We start from the raw sequence: 17523 nt of genomic DNA, 5'->3' as shown, positions 1-17523 counted from the left end.
CTTTACTCTGCACCACTCTACACTACGCCAGTGCACTGTATGCCACTCTGCTCCACTCCGCGCCACTTGACTCTACACCACTGCACTGTACTCCACTGCAATGTACGCTGTACTACTCCACTCTATGCCACTCTTTTGCAACTCTCCACACTACAGCCCTCCATGCCCCTCTACTCTGACCACTGCACTTTAAGCCACTCCACTCCACTCTACGCCACTGCAATCTACGCTGCATCACTCCACTCTACGCCACTCTGCTCCACTCTGCACCACTTGACTATACAACACTGTACTGTACTGTACTCCACTGCAGTCTACGCTGCACCACTCCACTCTGCATCTCTCCACACTACAGCCCTATATGTTACTCAACTCTAACCATTGCACTCTACACTACTGCATGTTATGCCCAATGCACGCTACATCACTTTACACAAAACCAACACTCTATGCTAATCTAAACTGCACCACTGCACTCTATTCTACTCTGCACCACATTACTCTAGGCCACTGCTCTCTACACCACTGCACTCTATGCCACTCTGCGCCAATGCATTATACGCCTCTCTACTGTACACCACTGTACTCTACTCCGCTCTATAGCATTGCACTCTGACATTCTTCTCCACTGTCATTCCACTCTACTGCACTATTCCACTCTATGACAGCCTACTCCGCTTAATGCCACTCTACGAAACTCCCTATAAGCAACACTACATTACATTACTCCACTCTAAGCCACTCCACCCTGCTTAACGCCTCTCCGCCCTATGACACTGTGCCACTCCACGACATTATACTCCACTCTAAGCACTTTCACTCTAAGACACTACTCCCTCCATGACACTCCATGCCGTGCAAAAGCACTCTACGACAGTCTATGCCATGCTACTCCATGACACAACACTCTACTCCCTTCCACTCTACAAGACTCAACTCCCTCCATGACACAGCACCTTACGCCACTTATGACACCCCACTCTACGCCATGCCACTCTACAACATTCTATGCCACTCTTTGACACCACTCTCCATTACACCATTAACTTTTAGCCATGCTAAACAGCAGCTTGGTGTACAGCATGGCTAAACATATTGGCAAAGCCAATAGCTCTTGCAAAAGGAAGACATGTTATCTTTGCCAATGATTGTTACTTTGATGGCGATTCTTTACCATTTTCCTTGCAGGTGACTTCCCTCTACAACTGAATTTTGTCTGTACTCTTTATGAGTATGAAACTTCAAATTTGTATGCAGCAAGCTTCCCCCAAAAGACAAGTGTGGAATGTCTAGTTGCAGTGCCAGCATCCCAATACAGGTGCAGACTGCCCAGCGACATTGGAATTTCGCCTCAAACACACAGGTACGGAATGTCCTTCTGGGGTCAAGCTTCCTTCACACCGACACGTTAGGTTAGAATGTCCAGCAGCAGTGCAAGCTTTCCTCGCATAGACATGTGTTGAATGCCCCGTAGTGCCTCCCCATATAAAACCTGATAGATACCTGGGTATAGTTTGTCAAGCACCAGTGTCAGCTTCCCGCCCATAGATTTGAATATTCAACAGCAGGGCCAGCTACCTTCACACGCATTTGTATATTCAGCAGTGTAGCAAGCTTCACTCAGAAAACAAGTGTTGAATGTCCAGGCGCCAGCTTCCCACACATAGGCGTAGACTGTTCAGCAGCAGTGAAACCTCTCCTCACATACTCGGGTATAGAATGTCGATCATCAGTGCAAGCTTCCCTCGAATAGACAGGTTCAGAATGTCCAGTTGCTGTGCAAGCTTCTCTCCCAGAGGTAGGTGTAAAGTGTTCTGTTCAGCAGAAACTGTGCTAAATGTCCACACACAGGAAGGTGGGCAAAGCACACTAGCATTCGTGTATTTCCTCAACTGGAGACAGGCTCATCAGGCATGTCCACAGTCCTGATCCCCCCTTTTCGGTGTTGCTGCACCTGCGAGGGGTCCATGGCTGGACAGGCTGCCCTGGAAGATCCCGGGCTAAGGGTGCCTGGGTGTAGCCGAGGAGAGGGAGGGACAATGTGCCCCTGTCCTTGGCAGATGGCCTTACCCAGGGTGCACCAGAGAGAGCCTCTTATATGTTCTCTGTAATCAGAGCCGGCGGGAGGGGCGAGCTGGAGGGGGTCTCCCCCAGCCTCCCCTCTCTGGTATTTCATTGTTCTCGGCTGATGTCACAAACACACACACACTTGTTCTCCCTCAGTGACAGCGTGCATTCAGGACGCGGCGCTCACTGCGAGGGACGGAGGGGAGCTGTGCGCGCGCCGGGTGCAGGGTTCGGCGTGGAGGTAAGATGGGAGCCGGCTGGCGCAGGGTGACTGGCTGGGTGAGAGGGCTGTGCGCGCGCTGTGAAGGAGGGAGGCAGACGCGGGACAGGCTCGCGCTACTCCGTGGTTTGTGAGGGAGTTGGTGTTCGGCGCCCTTTTTCACACTTCCAGAGAGACGGCGAGTATCTTGTGTGATTTGCAGAGTGAGGGGTGTCCCGCGCGTGGAGGGAGCGCCCCCGGACGTGGAAGACGCGCCCCAGGCGTCGAGGGAGTGTCCCCTGGCGTAGACTGTCCCCCGGCCGGGAAACATGGGAAGTTTCAGAGCGCGCGCTGACCGTGGTGGCGGTGCGTGTCCTGGCTTCGGCGGTGTTGTCATTTGAGTGAAGAGTCGCGGGTGTCTCGGAGAGCCTCGCAGGGTCCTCTCCTCCCACTCATTCAGTTTCCGCCTCACTTGCCCAGTCTCTTCCTCACTCTGACTCACCGGCTCTAGCCCCCCCTCCCCCTTTATATATCCCATTTATTTATATAACAAGCAGCTCCTCTGAAGTTCACTGTGGTGCATTCTCCATCGTTCGTGTGCCCTCCTTTCAACACATTTGTTAAGCTTTCGCTCTCTCTGCTTTGCATCATCTCGCATCTTAGTTCTTACCTTTCATCACTGATTTCTTCATAGCTAATTACACTGCGCCCTTCCCACATTACTGTCGACTCACTCCCCTCTTCAGTGGCATTTCTCTTTCTGATTCTCTTCATCCTCACTCATCCCTTTCTTCTTTCCTTCCTCTTGTGCGTTCTTCCTTCTTTGCTTCCTACCCTTGTCTCTCCCTTCATTGCTTCCTTCCTTTCTCCCTCATTTCGTCCGACCCTCCTCCCTACCTTTATTCCTCTCTTCCTCCTCTCCCCACTCACTCACTGGGCTGCCTGCCTTCCTTGCATTTGTTGTTGTTTCCATATTTTCGTTCCCTTTCTGGCTCTTTATCACTTGGTGCCAAAACCCAAATCAATTATTCGAGAGTGCAGCTCGCAGCAGGCGCGGATTCACGCGCTGCTGGTTATTGTCGGAGTCTCAGGGGGCATGCCTGCTGCCCCAGGCCAGGGAGCGTGAGTGCTCTACAGTGTAAGAGAGAATCCTCCCCTCCAGGGGCCGACCCTTTAATGTATGGCCGACGGGTGGCCTTGCTGCAGTGAGCTGATGATGATAGCCACCCGTTTACACGGTCTGGAGGATGTTGTGTGGGGATGTGTGGGCCTGGTCAGGCCTGGACGGTCGCTTGCGCAGGGGTGGCAACGCGCAGCGACAACCAGTGGGACACACACAATCGCCTCAGTCGGAAGTGACGTGCCCGAGCGCACGCCTTCCTTTTATTGACCCCCGCAGGCCACGCCTGGCCTGCGGATGCATGGATGCGTGCGTGCGTCCACTAGAGTGCTAACCGCACTACATCTCTATCCAACTATGCATATGTTCGACAATGTTCAAAACAAAACTGTTCACAATGAATCATCTCAGACGCTCTGTACTTGCGTGTCCCTTGGATGACGGCTTCAGGGTCTCAGCTGACAGGCGTAGTCGTTGAGTCTTTGACTTGGGCGAGGATTAGGCCTTAGATTGTATCGGGGGGTGCGACCTGATCCTCGATCTCCGCTGCGCGATGGGTTCCGGACGGGAGTGGACGTGACCGACGTTCCCGCTCCCGGTTCCCAGATGTCGTGTGGTGAGCTGCCCCCTTCTTCTTGTGTCACTGCTCGGTGTGGCTCGATGGTTTCCTCGGTGGCTTCGGTGTTCGCGCTTGGGCTAGGGGGGACACTCTTGAACCATGATGTATTTCTCGAAACTTCTTCTCCCTCCTTGCTGGCAGTCACCATGGTTCCCTTCGTGTTGGTCACCGTCCATGGACCTGGTTCATAGAACGTTTGGAATTTTCCCCCTGGGCGTCTGTTCCTGATGACGACCCGATCTCCTCGGTGTAGTTGTCTTGGCGCCGCTCTATGTCGGTGGCTCGCTCGCATGTTGTTCCTGCGCCGGCGTTCCTGAACCTCCCTCATGTCGTCCCTCTCCGGTGTCGGTCTTGTGACCATGGGGAGGAGGTCTCTGCGTTGCCCCTGAAACATTAGGGACCACGGGCTTTTCTGCGTGGTGCAGTGGGGCGTTCCGCGGTACTCTCTCAGAAAGTCATGCAGTCTCTGTTCCGGGTCGGCCTCTTCTACCACCGCAATTCTGAACATTTTATTGAGGGTCCGCATGAATCTTTCTGCCTCCCCGTTGGCTTGTGGCCATTGGGGGGTGATGCGTCGGTGGATGATGCCTCTGGTTTTCAGGAATGTGGCAAAGTCTGTTCCTTGGAAGGGTGGTCCATTGTCACTTTTGATTTCGCCGGGTAGTCCAAACAGGGAGAATATTTTTTCTAACGCTGGCCCCACGTGTGTGAACGCCGTGGAAGGCACTCTTTCCACGATGGGGTACTTAGAGTATGAGTCAATGACTACCAGGGTGTGGCCATCTCCGGGGAAGCTCCCAAAATCCACGCTGACTTTCGACCACGGGGTCGTGCATGGCTCCTCGGTGATTATGGGGACCGGCCTTTCCGGATCGCTGGTCAGCTGGCAGGACATGCAGTTCTTGACGTACTCGTCCACGGTGTTCTCGAGTTCAGGGAACCATACCTTTTCGCGCATGCGCGCCTTCATTTTCGTGGCACCCTGGTGGCCCCCGTGTGCGAGCTGGGTGGCTCGGTGTCTGAGGCGTTTTGGTATCACTAGCCGATTCCCTCTCAGCAGTATGCCCTCTTCCGTGGCACTGAGCTCGTGACGAATGTGCCAGAACTTGGTGAGTGTCTCTTTATCCGATGCTGTCCAGGTGTTGGGGGGATGTAGGTAGTCGGTCCAGGATCCCTCTTGTACCGCTTGCAGTGACCGCATGTACGGGTTGTCGTCCACTGTCGCCTCCTTAATCTCCTCAACGGTCATGCACTGGGGACAGGATGTGAGCGCTACCCACTGTACATATTCTTCGCAACCTTCATCGGCTGCAGGTGGTTCTTGGGGTAGTGGGTGGCGCGACAGGTAGTCGGCGGGGTTTTTGGCTCCCGGTCTGTAGACCACTTCCATGTCGTATGTTTGTAGCTGGATCACCCACCTCTCAATGCGTGGCGGCGGATGGGGAGCCGTGCCCTTGAAGAGCGGCACTAGGGGTTGGTGATCAGTAACCATCACGAACGATTGTCCCTGTAGATAAAGATGGAAATGGCTGCAGGCCCACTTGATGGCTAAGGCCTCTCGTTCTATCTGCGCATATCTGGTCTCGGTTGGGGTTAGCGCCTTGCTAGCGAATGCCAGGGCCGTCCATTTGCCTGGCTCGTGTTCTTGCGTCAGCACTGCCCCTAGGCCCAAAGGGCTTGCGTCCACGATGACCTCGGTCCGTTTGGTTGGGTCAAAGTACGAGAGCGTTGCATTTTCCAGGAGTGCGTCTTTGATACTCTGAAATGCGTCGTGCTCCTTCGGGCCCCATGTCCAATTAGCATCTGTCTTTGTTAGTGCTCGGAGAGGCTCACTGCGGGTGGCCAGTCCCGGAATGAAGCGGCCACAGTACGTGGCCATTCCGAGGAAGCTCCTCACCTCCGTTGGCGATTTCGGTGCTGGGGCGTCTTTGATGGATTTTGACTTCCGTGGGTCAATTTGGACCCCTTCCTGGTTGAACACATAACCAAAGAATTCGATCGACGATTGGAAAAACTGGCATTTTTCCTTGTGGAGGGTTGCTCCATAGGTGCTTAGTCTTTTTAACACATCCCGTAGCTGTTTGTAATGTTCAGATGCAGTGGCGGAGTGAATGAGGATATCGTCACTTACGTTGATGACCCCCGGCAGTCCGGATAGTAGCTCCCTGATGGTGTTCTGGAATACCTCCGCTGCCGAGGATATTCCGAAGTTGAGGCGTTTGTACCGCCGGAGACCGAGATGTGTGCTGAACGTGGTAATGAAGCGGCTTTCTTCAGCGAGGGGCAGTTGGTGATAGCCCGCGTTGAGGTCGATTTTCGAGAACCATCTCGATCCATTCACGTCCGCTATTATGTCATCCATCGTGGGTGTTAAGTGTCTCTCCCTTCTGATTGCGGTATTTGGCAGCCTCATGTCGATGCATAGCCGGATCTCGCCCGGTTGCTTGGGTTTTTCGACTATGACCATAGGGGAAACCCATGGGGTGGGTCCCGTTACTTTTTCAATTACCCCCATGTTTTCTAGCTTTTCGAGTTCCTTTTCCACCAGCGGCCGCAGGTGGAATGGTATACGCCGATGGCGTAGGGCTGTGGGGGTGACGGACTTGTCGATATGGAGTTTTATCGGATCACATTTGATGCATCCCAGACCCTTGAACAGTTCGGGGAAGCGCTCCAGTAGCTCCTCTACCTGGTGGTCCCGGATGCGGTTGGCGAAAGCGATCAGCTTCAAATCCTCCGCCGTGTGGCTGCTCAACAGCGTGTCGGCTTCTCGGTCGATGATGTGTATCGTCGCTGTCACTTCGGCCTCGTCGGCTCGTATGGGTATTACGATTTTTCCCTTCAGAGGGAGGGGAGTGTCCGCTCCATATGCGAATATTCTGGTCTTGGAGTGCAGGACTTCCGGACGAGGGCGTAGCTTGTTGAACTCTTGCAACCCCATGACGTTGACGGTGGCCCCGGTGTCGATGACGGCCTTCACCTCGTTCTCCCCCACCTGAACTACACACGTTGGCTGAGGTCGGCGTCTGAGCTTTAGCTCCCTGGCGAAAGAGATCACGTATGCCTCCTCGTCCTCCGAATCCGACTCGTCATAAGTCGTTGGCAGGAACCTGTCTGTTCTCTCCGGGGGTGGGTCTGTGAGAGATAATTGTCGGACAGCTTTGGTGGGTGCCCACGGCTTCTTGGCGTTCCGGGGTTGGCTCTTTCTGCGGCAGACTGACGCAAAATGATTGGGAATTCCGCAGTTCCCGCAGGTTTGCCCTTGGGCTGGGCAGTCCTTGGCTGCATGTGGTTCGTGTCCGCAGTATCCGCAGCGGCTTTGCGGTGTGTCTCTCCGTGACCCCTTTTTCCCCTGGCCACGTGGTCGTGGGCGTACTGCGTCAGCGCGCTCAACCTTAATGGTTTCCGTTTTGGCTGGAGCTTTATGTAGAGCCTGCTCCATGGCCGTTGCTCTGGCATCAGAAAGTTCGTGTGATCTAGCCAGAATGAGGATGTTTTCCAGTGTTATTCCTGGTTTTCTCAAGATGTGACCCCTCAAAGTCTTGTCTCGGCATCCTTGTATTAGCTGGCGTCGTATGGCCTTCGGCTGGTCTTCGTCCGTGGAACTAGCCAGCTCCCGGACTCGGGTGTAGAATTGGTCCATGGACTCACCCTCGCGCTGGCGGGCCTGCCCTAGCTTGAAGACCTCGAAGTCCACATTGAGTTGAGGGTCAAAGTGGTTGTTTAGGGCAGTGACTGCGGCGGCATACGTGGTCACTCCTGTCGGGTTTGGAAGGTGTTTGAAGAGCCTGAAAACCTCGTCCCCGGCGTAGTGTAGAAGCAGTGAACGTTTCACCGCGTCGTCCGTCTCCCTTGTGACTACAAAGTAGTTCTCGAGTCTTTCTAGCCAGACCTTCCAGCGGGGTGAGGCAGTGGGCGGATCACTCGCCTCACTAAATGGCGGCAGTACCCCGGCAGCAGCATGCTGGAATGGGATGTTTATGACGGGGGCCACAGCGTCTCCATCCCCCATGGTGGTGGTGTGCAGGGACTATTACAGTACAGTTCCAAATCGCCCCAGCTCTCCCACAGTTAGTAGCAAGGACTGTACCTCGGCACGGTGTCTCTCTCCCAGTTGTCCAGGGTCGTGTGTCACGTGGTCCGTGGGTTATGGTGGTCACTGTGGCACTAAGGACTTCCCTTCGGGCAAACACCGACAGCAGGGGCGTCACCAGGCAGCAGTAGGCCTACCAGTGTAGTAGGAGTGAGGCAGGGTGGTGGATAGCCCGTTTTCTGGCGACTTCCGCCGTTTTCTCACCCCAAATGCGTGGGGAATACCAGGGGCGGCCTCTTCGCGTACCACGCGAGATGCGTGGTAGTTGGCACCACGTGCGCGTCGTCGGACCGCTCCGCTCGGCTTCAGCGGCGGTCTCCGGTGCAGGCAGCAGGCACACTCGCAGGGCACTTCCCCCAGAGCAGGGCAGCGAGGACGGATGATCGGCGTCCCGCAGCAGGCGGAGGGCATGCAGGAAGGAGCACGCCGGCTCCCAGGACACAGGACAGTGCGCCAGGAGACACGCGGTATGCACCGCGAGGGTGGGCAGAATGCTCCGCCCAGGGTATGGTGTACGGGCGAGGGTTGGGCCCCCTCCGCTCGTCGCCAATGTTGTGTGGGGATGTGTGGGCCTGGTCAGGCCTGGACGGTCGCTTGCGCAGGGGTGGCAACGCGCAGCGACAACCAGTGGGACACACACAATCGCCTCAGTCGGAAGTGACGTGCCCGAGCGCACGCCTTCCTTTTATTGACCCCCGCAGGCCACGCCTGGCCTGCGGATGCATGGATGCGTGCGTGCGTCCACTAGAGTGCTAACCGCACTACAGAGGATAGCCCCGGTGCTCATGGCCTGGGAACGTAAGGTGTCTGCAATCTGAGCCACGGTCCTTGTGTGAATGAGCTGAGAGTGTATAATGTGTACAGTCTGAAGACTAGCTCTGGTGCCCATCACCTGGGAAAGTAAATGTGTACAGTCTGAAGGTTAGCCCTGGAGCCCATGGCCTGGAAGTGTAAGATGTGTGAACCTTAGGGATAAACCTAGTGTCTGATACCTGAGACTGTAAGATGTGTGAACCTTAGGGATAGCCCTGGTGTCTGATACCTTCGGTGTCTTAGCCTGCTCCGGAAGGTTTTCCATTTCCTTCCGGTAACAACACGCAAAACTCTGATCCACGCCCTAGTACTTAGTTGTTTGGATTTCAGTAATGCTTTGCTGATTTCTGCTAAGGAATCTGCTGTGCAAGGCCTTCAGGTAGTGCAGAACACAGCTGCTCGTCTGGTAACCTGTGCACCTTATCGTGCCCCATCACTTCCCTTATTACAGAAGCTTCACTGGTTGCCCATCCGTAAAATAATTCAGTTTCAAATTTGCTGCATTGTGTTCAAAGGCCTAAACGAGATGGGCCCTGCCTATCTAGCTGATAAATTAGTTAAATATACACTGTCACGCTCTCCTAATTCTGAAGGGAAAGCCCTTCTTGTTATCCCCTGTATCAAGCAGGCCAGACTGGGAGGAACGTCGTTTTCCTATCTGGCTCCCAAGTTGTGGAATCAACTTTCTCTGGATATCCGCCTTACCACTAACTATCTGGGCTTCAGAAAAAAACTTAAAACCCTGCTTTTTTAAATTCTGCACCTCATACCCCTACACGACCTTAGCACGGAGATACCCCATTTGGGGTGATTCAGGCGCTTTATAAATGATATAAATAAATAAAAATAAAAATACCTGAGACTGTAAGATGTGTGAACCTTAGTGATAGCCCTGGTGCCCATGACCTGGGAATGTAAGAGGTGTACAGTTTGAAGGCTAGTCCTGGAGCCCATAGCCTGAGACTATAAGATATGTGAACCTTAGGGATAGATTTGATGTCTGTGGCCTGAGAACATAAGACTTGGACACTCGGGAGGATAGTCCTACTCTCCATGGCTTAGGGATGTAAGATGCATACTATCTGAAGGGTAACTCTGGTGTTTACTGCCTAGGATTGTGAGATGTGTTCAACATGAAGGATAGCATTGTTGACCATTGCCTGTGTAATATGTGTACAGCCTGAAGATTACTCTGCTGTCCAAAGGGTAGTATTAAACTGCATTGAGCAATCGGGGAGTAAGGTTTTCCAAATCTCAGTGCGTAGCACTATGACAGATTTGGATATAGTGCGTAGCACTATGACAGATTTGGATATGCCATGCCGTCACCTGTGTTGAAGCCTAAAACACTATTCGATGTTTGGATATGACATGTGGTCGCCTCTGTTAGAGGCTATAGTACTAACATATGATGTGTTGATATCTGTGTTACAGTCTGTAGCACAAAATTTGAATATCACGTGGCATCTCCTGTCTTACATCCTACAACATCATGATATATGTGGATATGACGTGGCCCCGTATTTTTGCTTCTATGTCGTTATGAGCTATTTGAATATAACCAAGGCCACTAGAATTATTCGACACAGAGTGCCAAATTATGCGGAAGGGTTGAGTAAATTTTGCAACAAGAAAAGGAAAATTATGCTGCGTAATGCGCCACATTTTGTAATAGTATTACTTCAGTATTTTGTCCTTTTTGACCTTGGTAACACTAGCTGAGCATTGGTTCCACCTCATTAGTGCAAGTTTAATACCCAAATGTAGCAATAAACTACAGAAAGGTGGCCAATCCAGTTTTGCAAAGGACTTTCCACTGCGCTGAAACACGTGTCACTGTATTTTTTGTAGCTTTTGAACTGTCTGAGCTAGAAACTATTTTCTTTATTAAAATCAACAGATTATGTGGCAGATGATGGAGTATGTGCTAAATGCAGCAAATCTATAACTATGCAGAAATCTCAGAGGCTGCACATTTGTGCAGACTTACAGTGGCCCTGAATATAACATGCAATCTCCCAGCAGATCAGTGTAGCATTGAGATATGTGCAGGTACCACACGTTTTTCAGATAATTATAGATTTGCCACATTTTCCACATAATCCATCATATGCTGCATAATCTGCAGATTGTAACAAACAAAATAAATTATTTATATCTCAAACGGTTTAAAAGGTACTAAAAATGCACTGACACGTGTTGTCACGCAGTGCAGGGTCTTTTGCAAAGGTTGACTGGTCACCTTACTGTTGCTTATTGCTATTTTGGGGTATTAAACTGGTACTAATTAGGTGCAATCAATACCCAAACAGTGCAAAAATGACAAAATAATGTAGTAAGACTATCACAAAATGTGCCACATCAGGCTGCATAATTTTCATTTTCTAGCCGCATAATTTACTGAACCCTGCCGGATAATTTAACCCTCCCCTGCTGCATGATTCCAGGTGCCTTGGATATTTGATAGGGTATGCAATATCCTATCAAAGTTCATAACCTCAATGAGATATTGCGTTCTGAAACATGATTTCTAATCGTAGAGTCTGTAGTACTATGAGATATTTTAGATGATATGGTCTTCTACCTTAGAGTTTATTGTGAGATGCTTTGAAATGTCATGTGGCCTCCTAGAGTGTGTATGATATGTGATATCTCATCATAGCAATATTGCACTATTAGCTATTTGGATATGACTTGTGGTTTTGAGGGAGTATACAGTGTTGTATACAGTAAAATGAGATTGTAGTCTATATATAAGTTAGTATGAGACTGAAAAATAAATGGTACTCCGTGATCATAATCTTCAAGGGCTCTCACACCATGTAATTATATCTTCCCAAACTGTTGGTGATAAGATGGCCCCACAGCTTGGCATAAGTGCCCTGTCATTATTCCATATAAAATGTTATAAATGCTTAGGATACGTGCTTGGATTGTTTACAATATATATATATATATATAAATATTATTTTATGAAGAACCAAATGTGATGTGGTGGTGTAAAGTGGCACAACAACAATTGACACAAGATGCTTGAAGGCTAGGAAGCATGTTCTAAAGTTTGCATAAATTAAGCTCTTTAGGCATACTAGAATGAAAACTTTTACGAAACGTTGCCCTCCTAAGTGCTCTGCTTTCATGTAATTTATAGTGCTTATATATCTTTTCGGTAAATTGGCAATTAAACTTGTGACATGAATGTGATAACAAATGTGGTGAAATGTTATATCTTTGATGTGCAGGGAATGGTGAAATAATACATATGTGAAACAGGGAAGCCTGTAATAACTGTATAAAACATTTCTCACATTTTCTTATTGTGATTTATTTGTGTGACAAATGTGTGACAACACTACACAGCTGTATAAAAAAATCACAGTAATTAAGGATTCCAGTTAAATTGTTACCTCATAATACTTTCGCCTAAAACTAGTAGATAGTTGGGAAGACAGGTCCCAAGCAACTGTTGATAAACAATGTCTGGGATAAAATCTTTTTTTTCTTCTTAACTATATTACCTGAATATTCACAATAATTAACTGATGCTGAGATACACGTTAGTATATGTATTGCTTGCTCGAGCTCGTTCATAGAAAGACTATTTTATGTTTTTATATTATGACATATTCTGAACTACAGCTCCTTTGGAGAACAAGGTATTAAACTGTTAAGTATTTATGACAATCAAATGATAGCTGTACATTGATGTTTTTCATAGTACAGATCCGCCAAATTGGTTCATCCACATCATCTTTTTTTAAAAGAATCTGTGACTTGCAATATATTTGGTATGTATGTTAGAGTGTACTTCGTCCCATATACAATGATAGGATGCTGATTAAAGCATAGACAAACAGCTGACAGTTTAACCTCGGTTAGTGCAGATGGTTAATAGGAGGGTGGGGCTTGTTTGCTTTTAGATGAAGTGGAAAATGAGCGTCCAAGAGCAGTACTGATTAAGAGCTGAGGAGTTAAGCAGCTCAGTGCAATGCAATCCACCAGCTGTGCAGAGGGTCTGGGAGCTAAGAGTCTCTAATCAGCTTAGCAGAGATAGCCACGCCCCCTCCTCTGTGGTACAGTACCGGCTATGTGGGCACCCAGTGCTTAATTTATAAAATAAAATAAGTGCCAGGGCCCTCGTCAGGATGCGACTGTAGCTTGCACCACCTGATGCAAATGACAGCACCAACATACTACCAATCAGCACACTTAAAAGTGAGACAATTCCAGGCCCCCAGAGCTATAAAATCGGCCTGGGTGGGAGGTATTTGTTCTTTTTTTTATTGTGCTGAATTAATAAACAGCTGATGTCCTTATCTCTAAATTCGACTGACAATGCCACCATGTGCAGACTGTCATTAATGCAGGTGCTGACAATTAAGGGCTGGTGCGGAGCACCGGAAACCACTGGCTCAAAGTAAGCACTGGGGCAGCCCCTGATAATGCGTGTCTCCTGGTGCACTTGAATGCCACTCCCTGCATCTGAATGGCACTTAACGGCATATATGTGCCAAGTTCCGTTTGTGTACCACTCGACGGAGTTGTATGCCACCCAGTACAATTCTTAAGTTAGTACGCGTGCCAGACGGAACTGTGCGTCACTTCCTGGAGTTGTTAGTCCGTAGCCTTGCCTAGGTGCAGTAGGGCGTCACTCGGTACTGTTGGGGTGAGACTGAGCGCGGTTGCATGCGCTCCACGGTGCATTTGCCAGTGTCTGTCTTCAGTACAAAGCATTGCTGGGCACGAGCCGAGTGTCTACGCAGCTCTTTGAAGTCCAGGCCTCCGTCCGTGATGCTTCAGCTGCAGTTTGAAAGCCACGCTAATCTAATGCCATGTCTATAAGCAGCTCTGTGCCGCCCCTGCCCGCGGTGGGGACCAGCAGCTGGCGCCTGTGCCCTGGCTCTGTGAGGCACCGCCTTGTGTGTGTGTGTGGGGGTGAGGGGGGCATTCAGAAGGGCTTGTTGTTAGACAGCCTTTCTCTGATGGATCATGTTTGGAGCACAGAGGCAGAAAACAACTCATCTCTCTACTTCTTTTCTGAATATTTTTGGTTTGAGAATTCCCATCCATCTGATGTCTGACGAACGTCCATGAGTCGAAGGATGATTTGTTTTTTGTACTTCAGAGAAATAAGAATGGAGTAAGAATCTGTGGGAGGGTCGCTGTGTGTGTGTGTGTGTATGCAGGGGCAAGAGTGCGCGAGGGCCACGGATGTGTGTGAGGGAAAGGAAGTGTGGGCGAAGCAGGGATGTGTAGAAGGGCCTATGTGAGAGGCAGTTTTGTGGGTGTGGGACTCGGGGACCTGATGATGGTTACGGGTATGGGTGCGGGAAAATAATTGTGTGAGAAAAAAAGGGATATGTGTGAGAGTCTGGAATCTTTCTGATGGCTGAGGGTGGTTTTTAGGCAAAGAAGCAGGGATGTAAGTGAGAGTCGAGGATGTGTGATGGGTAGCGGTGCTTGTGAGGGAAAGGGACTGTGAGAGAATCATAGATGGATATGGGAGGCAGGGATGTGTATGATGAGTGAGGGAAATGGCTTCCTAGTATCTTTCTACCATGTAGGGTGGTTTTGCTGCTAGCGAACAATAATTGTATTTGGTACTATGCAGAATCGGATGTAAAAAAGTATGTTAGGTGTAGCAGAAGTCGCAGCACCACCCCCTCGCCCACACACTTCAGCCATCTGGTGGCGCCTCAGGAATTGGCATCAGATGACCCACAGGCCAGACAAATGATGGCATCCCAGGAAATGGTGTCTTGTGACCTAGGCCCCAGACGCTAATATTTAAAACCATTTTGGAAGTCGTGGAAGGCTATTCACCCTACAGTTGTAATGTGTTACTGTGATTTTTTTCTGAGTCAGGGAGGCATTTAGTGATACATGCAATATTTAGACTTAGAATTGTACTCCTAATATTTAGAGGAATCTGTAAACGTTGTGTCGTCTAAAGAAATTACATTTTACCTCTTCAAACTTTCACGCCCATGGTTTAGTTCCCTCAATGTATACCTTAATGTGAGAAAATTAGTGAGACTGTTTTTTTTAAAACATTTCTTTTATACGCAACAGTAGATAAGAGGACAGATGCCGTTTGAGACAGCAGTGACTCCGCGATGGTACAGCTTTTGTATATTCATTTGTTCAGGTCAATTCGATTGCCTAGAGTCAGTTGATTGACTACAGGTATTACCACTGACCACTAGATCAGAGGAATCCTCTTCTATAAATAATGTAATCCCCATACCTAATGTTATACCTCCTAAGGAGAGTGGGGAGGTGAATACATCACTTAATCACCAGGAGATTGGCTGTGAAAAACTTTGCAATAGTAACAATATGGCAGGGTATGACCATGAAGTACGTATAAGACCTCGTGACCCAAAGGAAGGAGATAGCGATAACAGTGGGTTATCTGTGGATAGGTACTTAAACATCCGCACCAATATTGATAATAATCTACCTCCCACTGTTAAATCTAGTATACATTGTTCAAAAGAGAGACCCTCATTGTTAAACTTAGTTTCTTGGAACATCGCTGGTGTTGGTAAAAAAATGTATGATCCTGACTGGAATAGTTACATTAATTCATTTGATATCTGTGTGCTACAAGAAACATGGGCCACGGATCAGGTCCATAGAATAGGATATAGAACCTACCAAGTGGCGGCCGTCCCTTCAGCAAGAGGGCGAGCCTCGGGAGGGTTGGTAATATGGATCAGTACAACTATCGACGTGGGGATAAAAATGTTAAACACCGATTCCTTAGACATACTTGGATTGAAACTAATTACAAGGGACAAGAGGATAATAAATCTCATAAATGTGTACAATAGACAGTGTCCCGCTAATAGGGAATCTCCATGTATAGAGAAACTGGAAATGTTTATGGACACCTTAGACCATGATGAAAGTATCATTTTATGTGGTGATCTAAATTGCAACTTTGAGCCGATTGTGGGGATGGTTAAACTGTACGAGGATGAGGACGTTGCCAATGGGATACCAGCACTGAATAATGGAACTGTTCCTGGGACCACATTAGCCCTCCAGATCTCAGGGCTGTTCACAAGCTATGGTCTAAGAGCTTGTAATGGGCGCCTGCCATCAGACTCCCCGAGAGCATTTACCTTTGTAGGGGGAATTGTAGTAGCAAGATAGATTATGTTTCTGTTTCTTTTAATTTGTGGCCATATACACATGATTTAAATGTTAGAGAACGTTTTGAGAGCGATCACTTCCCGTTAGAAATGAGTTTTTTGTCTAGTATCCTGAAAGAACCTGGTGTTACTGAGGGTATTCATAGTCTAGAAGTACCATTAACCTGTGACAATGTTGTACTAAGTAATAATCGAAGGGCCGTTAAATGGGCATATATCCTTGAAAGAAAAGACCTGTTGGCTAACATTTATTCCACATTTGTGAACTCATTTGAGTCCTATAATATGGATGAATGTAAACCGGGTGAATTTATTGGACTACACAAATCCTTTTGTAAAAAACTGATTGATCTTATCACTTAAAAACATAGGAAAGGGAACGGGTCGGCGAACACAAAACCAGTAGGCAAACCCTGGTTTAACAAGGAATGCCGAGTAGCCAAGACCGACCTGATCAATGCGGTAAAAACTAAAAGCTCTGTAGACCTCAAAGTAAAAAGGAACATTTACAATAAAACAATAGCCACCGCAAAATCATCCTGGGACGAGGATCTATGGTCTAGCATGTTATCAGCTGCAAAAGCTAAAGATCACAGGCAGTTCTGGGAGTTAGTAGCCAAAGGGAATAAGCCAGATAAAGGCTCAAGGGAGGTTTTCCTAAATGAAGCTACATGGGTTGATCATTTTACATCATTATATGCAGCCCAAATCACAGAGGAAAAGCCTACTGTAAACCCAAACGAAATAGTAACCCAGATAGAGGATGTTGAAAACTCATTGGTAATCTTTGATATACAAGAGACCGAAACAGCAATTGCTTCTGTGAAGCAAGGGAAGGCCCCGGGTCTGGATAAGATCCCTGGTGATCTTTATAAACACAATATGGAGATCTGGGCACCTTATTTAAACCATTTGTTTAATGTCATCGCTGCGGGTGACCAAATCCCTGATGGGATGGGGCTGAAATTATCACCATTTTTAAAAAGGGGGATAGAGGGGATCCAGCAAACTATCGCCCCATTAGTCTTTTAGACATAACGCAGAAAATGTATGCCAGACATATCCTAAACCGCGTAAATACGTGGTTGGAGGAAAACTTGATTTTATCCAAGTATCAGGCAGGGTTTAGGGAAAAGACTGGGACCATCGGCCAGGTACTAAGGCTATGCTGCTTGTATTGGAAATATGTCATTATCCGCAGAGGTAATTTATATGTTACCTTTGTAGATCTACGAGCAGCATTTGACCTTATCCCCCGCGACTTATTGTGGAAATCATTGAAAAAGCAGGGGTTCCCAGATGAACTATTGAAATTAGTGACTAGGTTACACCAGAATAACTACGCCAGGGTAAGATGGGGCCCTAATGGTGAACTTACAGATGAAATCCCTATTAAGAGGGGAGTACGCCAAGGGTGCGTGCTGGCACCTACACTCTTCTCCCTTTATGTGA

At 48.6% G+C, this 17523-nt stretch overlaps 1 protein-coding gene across 2 annotated transcripts in view; it reads left to right on the top strand.

Moving 5' to 3' along the window:
* The first annotated feature begins 2133 nt into the window (after nt 1-2133).
* PCBP4 (poly(rC) binding protein 4) overlaps nt 2134-17523 on the top strand; it is a 216734-nt gene continuing 201344 nt past the window's right edge. The window contains exon 1 of one of the 2 annotated variants that reach the window (XM_086938725.1): nt 2134-2308. The gene's annotated coding sequence lies outside the window, so the exon portion shown is untranslated. The remainder of the gene's footprint in view (nt 2309-17523) is intronic. The other variant, XM_086938727.1, reaches the window with a different exon arrangement.

The sequence above is a fragment of the Lissotriton vulgaris genome, chromosome 9 (assembly GCF_964263255.1).
Source record: "Lissotriton vulgaris chromosome 9, aLisVul1.2, whole genome shotgun sequence".
NCBI lineage: Eukaryota > Metazoa > Chordata > Amphibia > Caudata > Salamandridae > Lissotriton > Lissotriton vulgaris.
The sequence above is the reverse complement of the archived record's forward strand: the minus strand, read 5'-3'. Positions and strand labels throughout refer to the sequence as shown.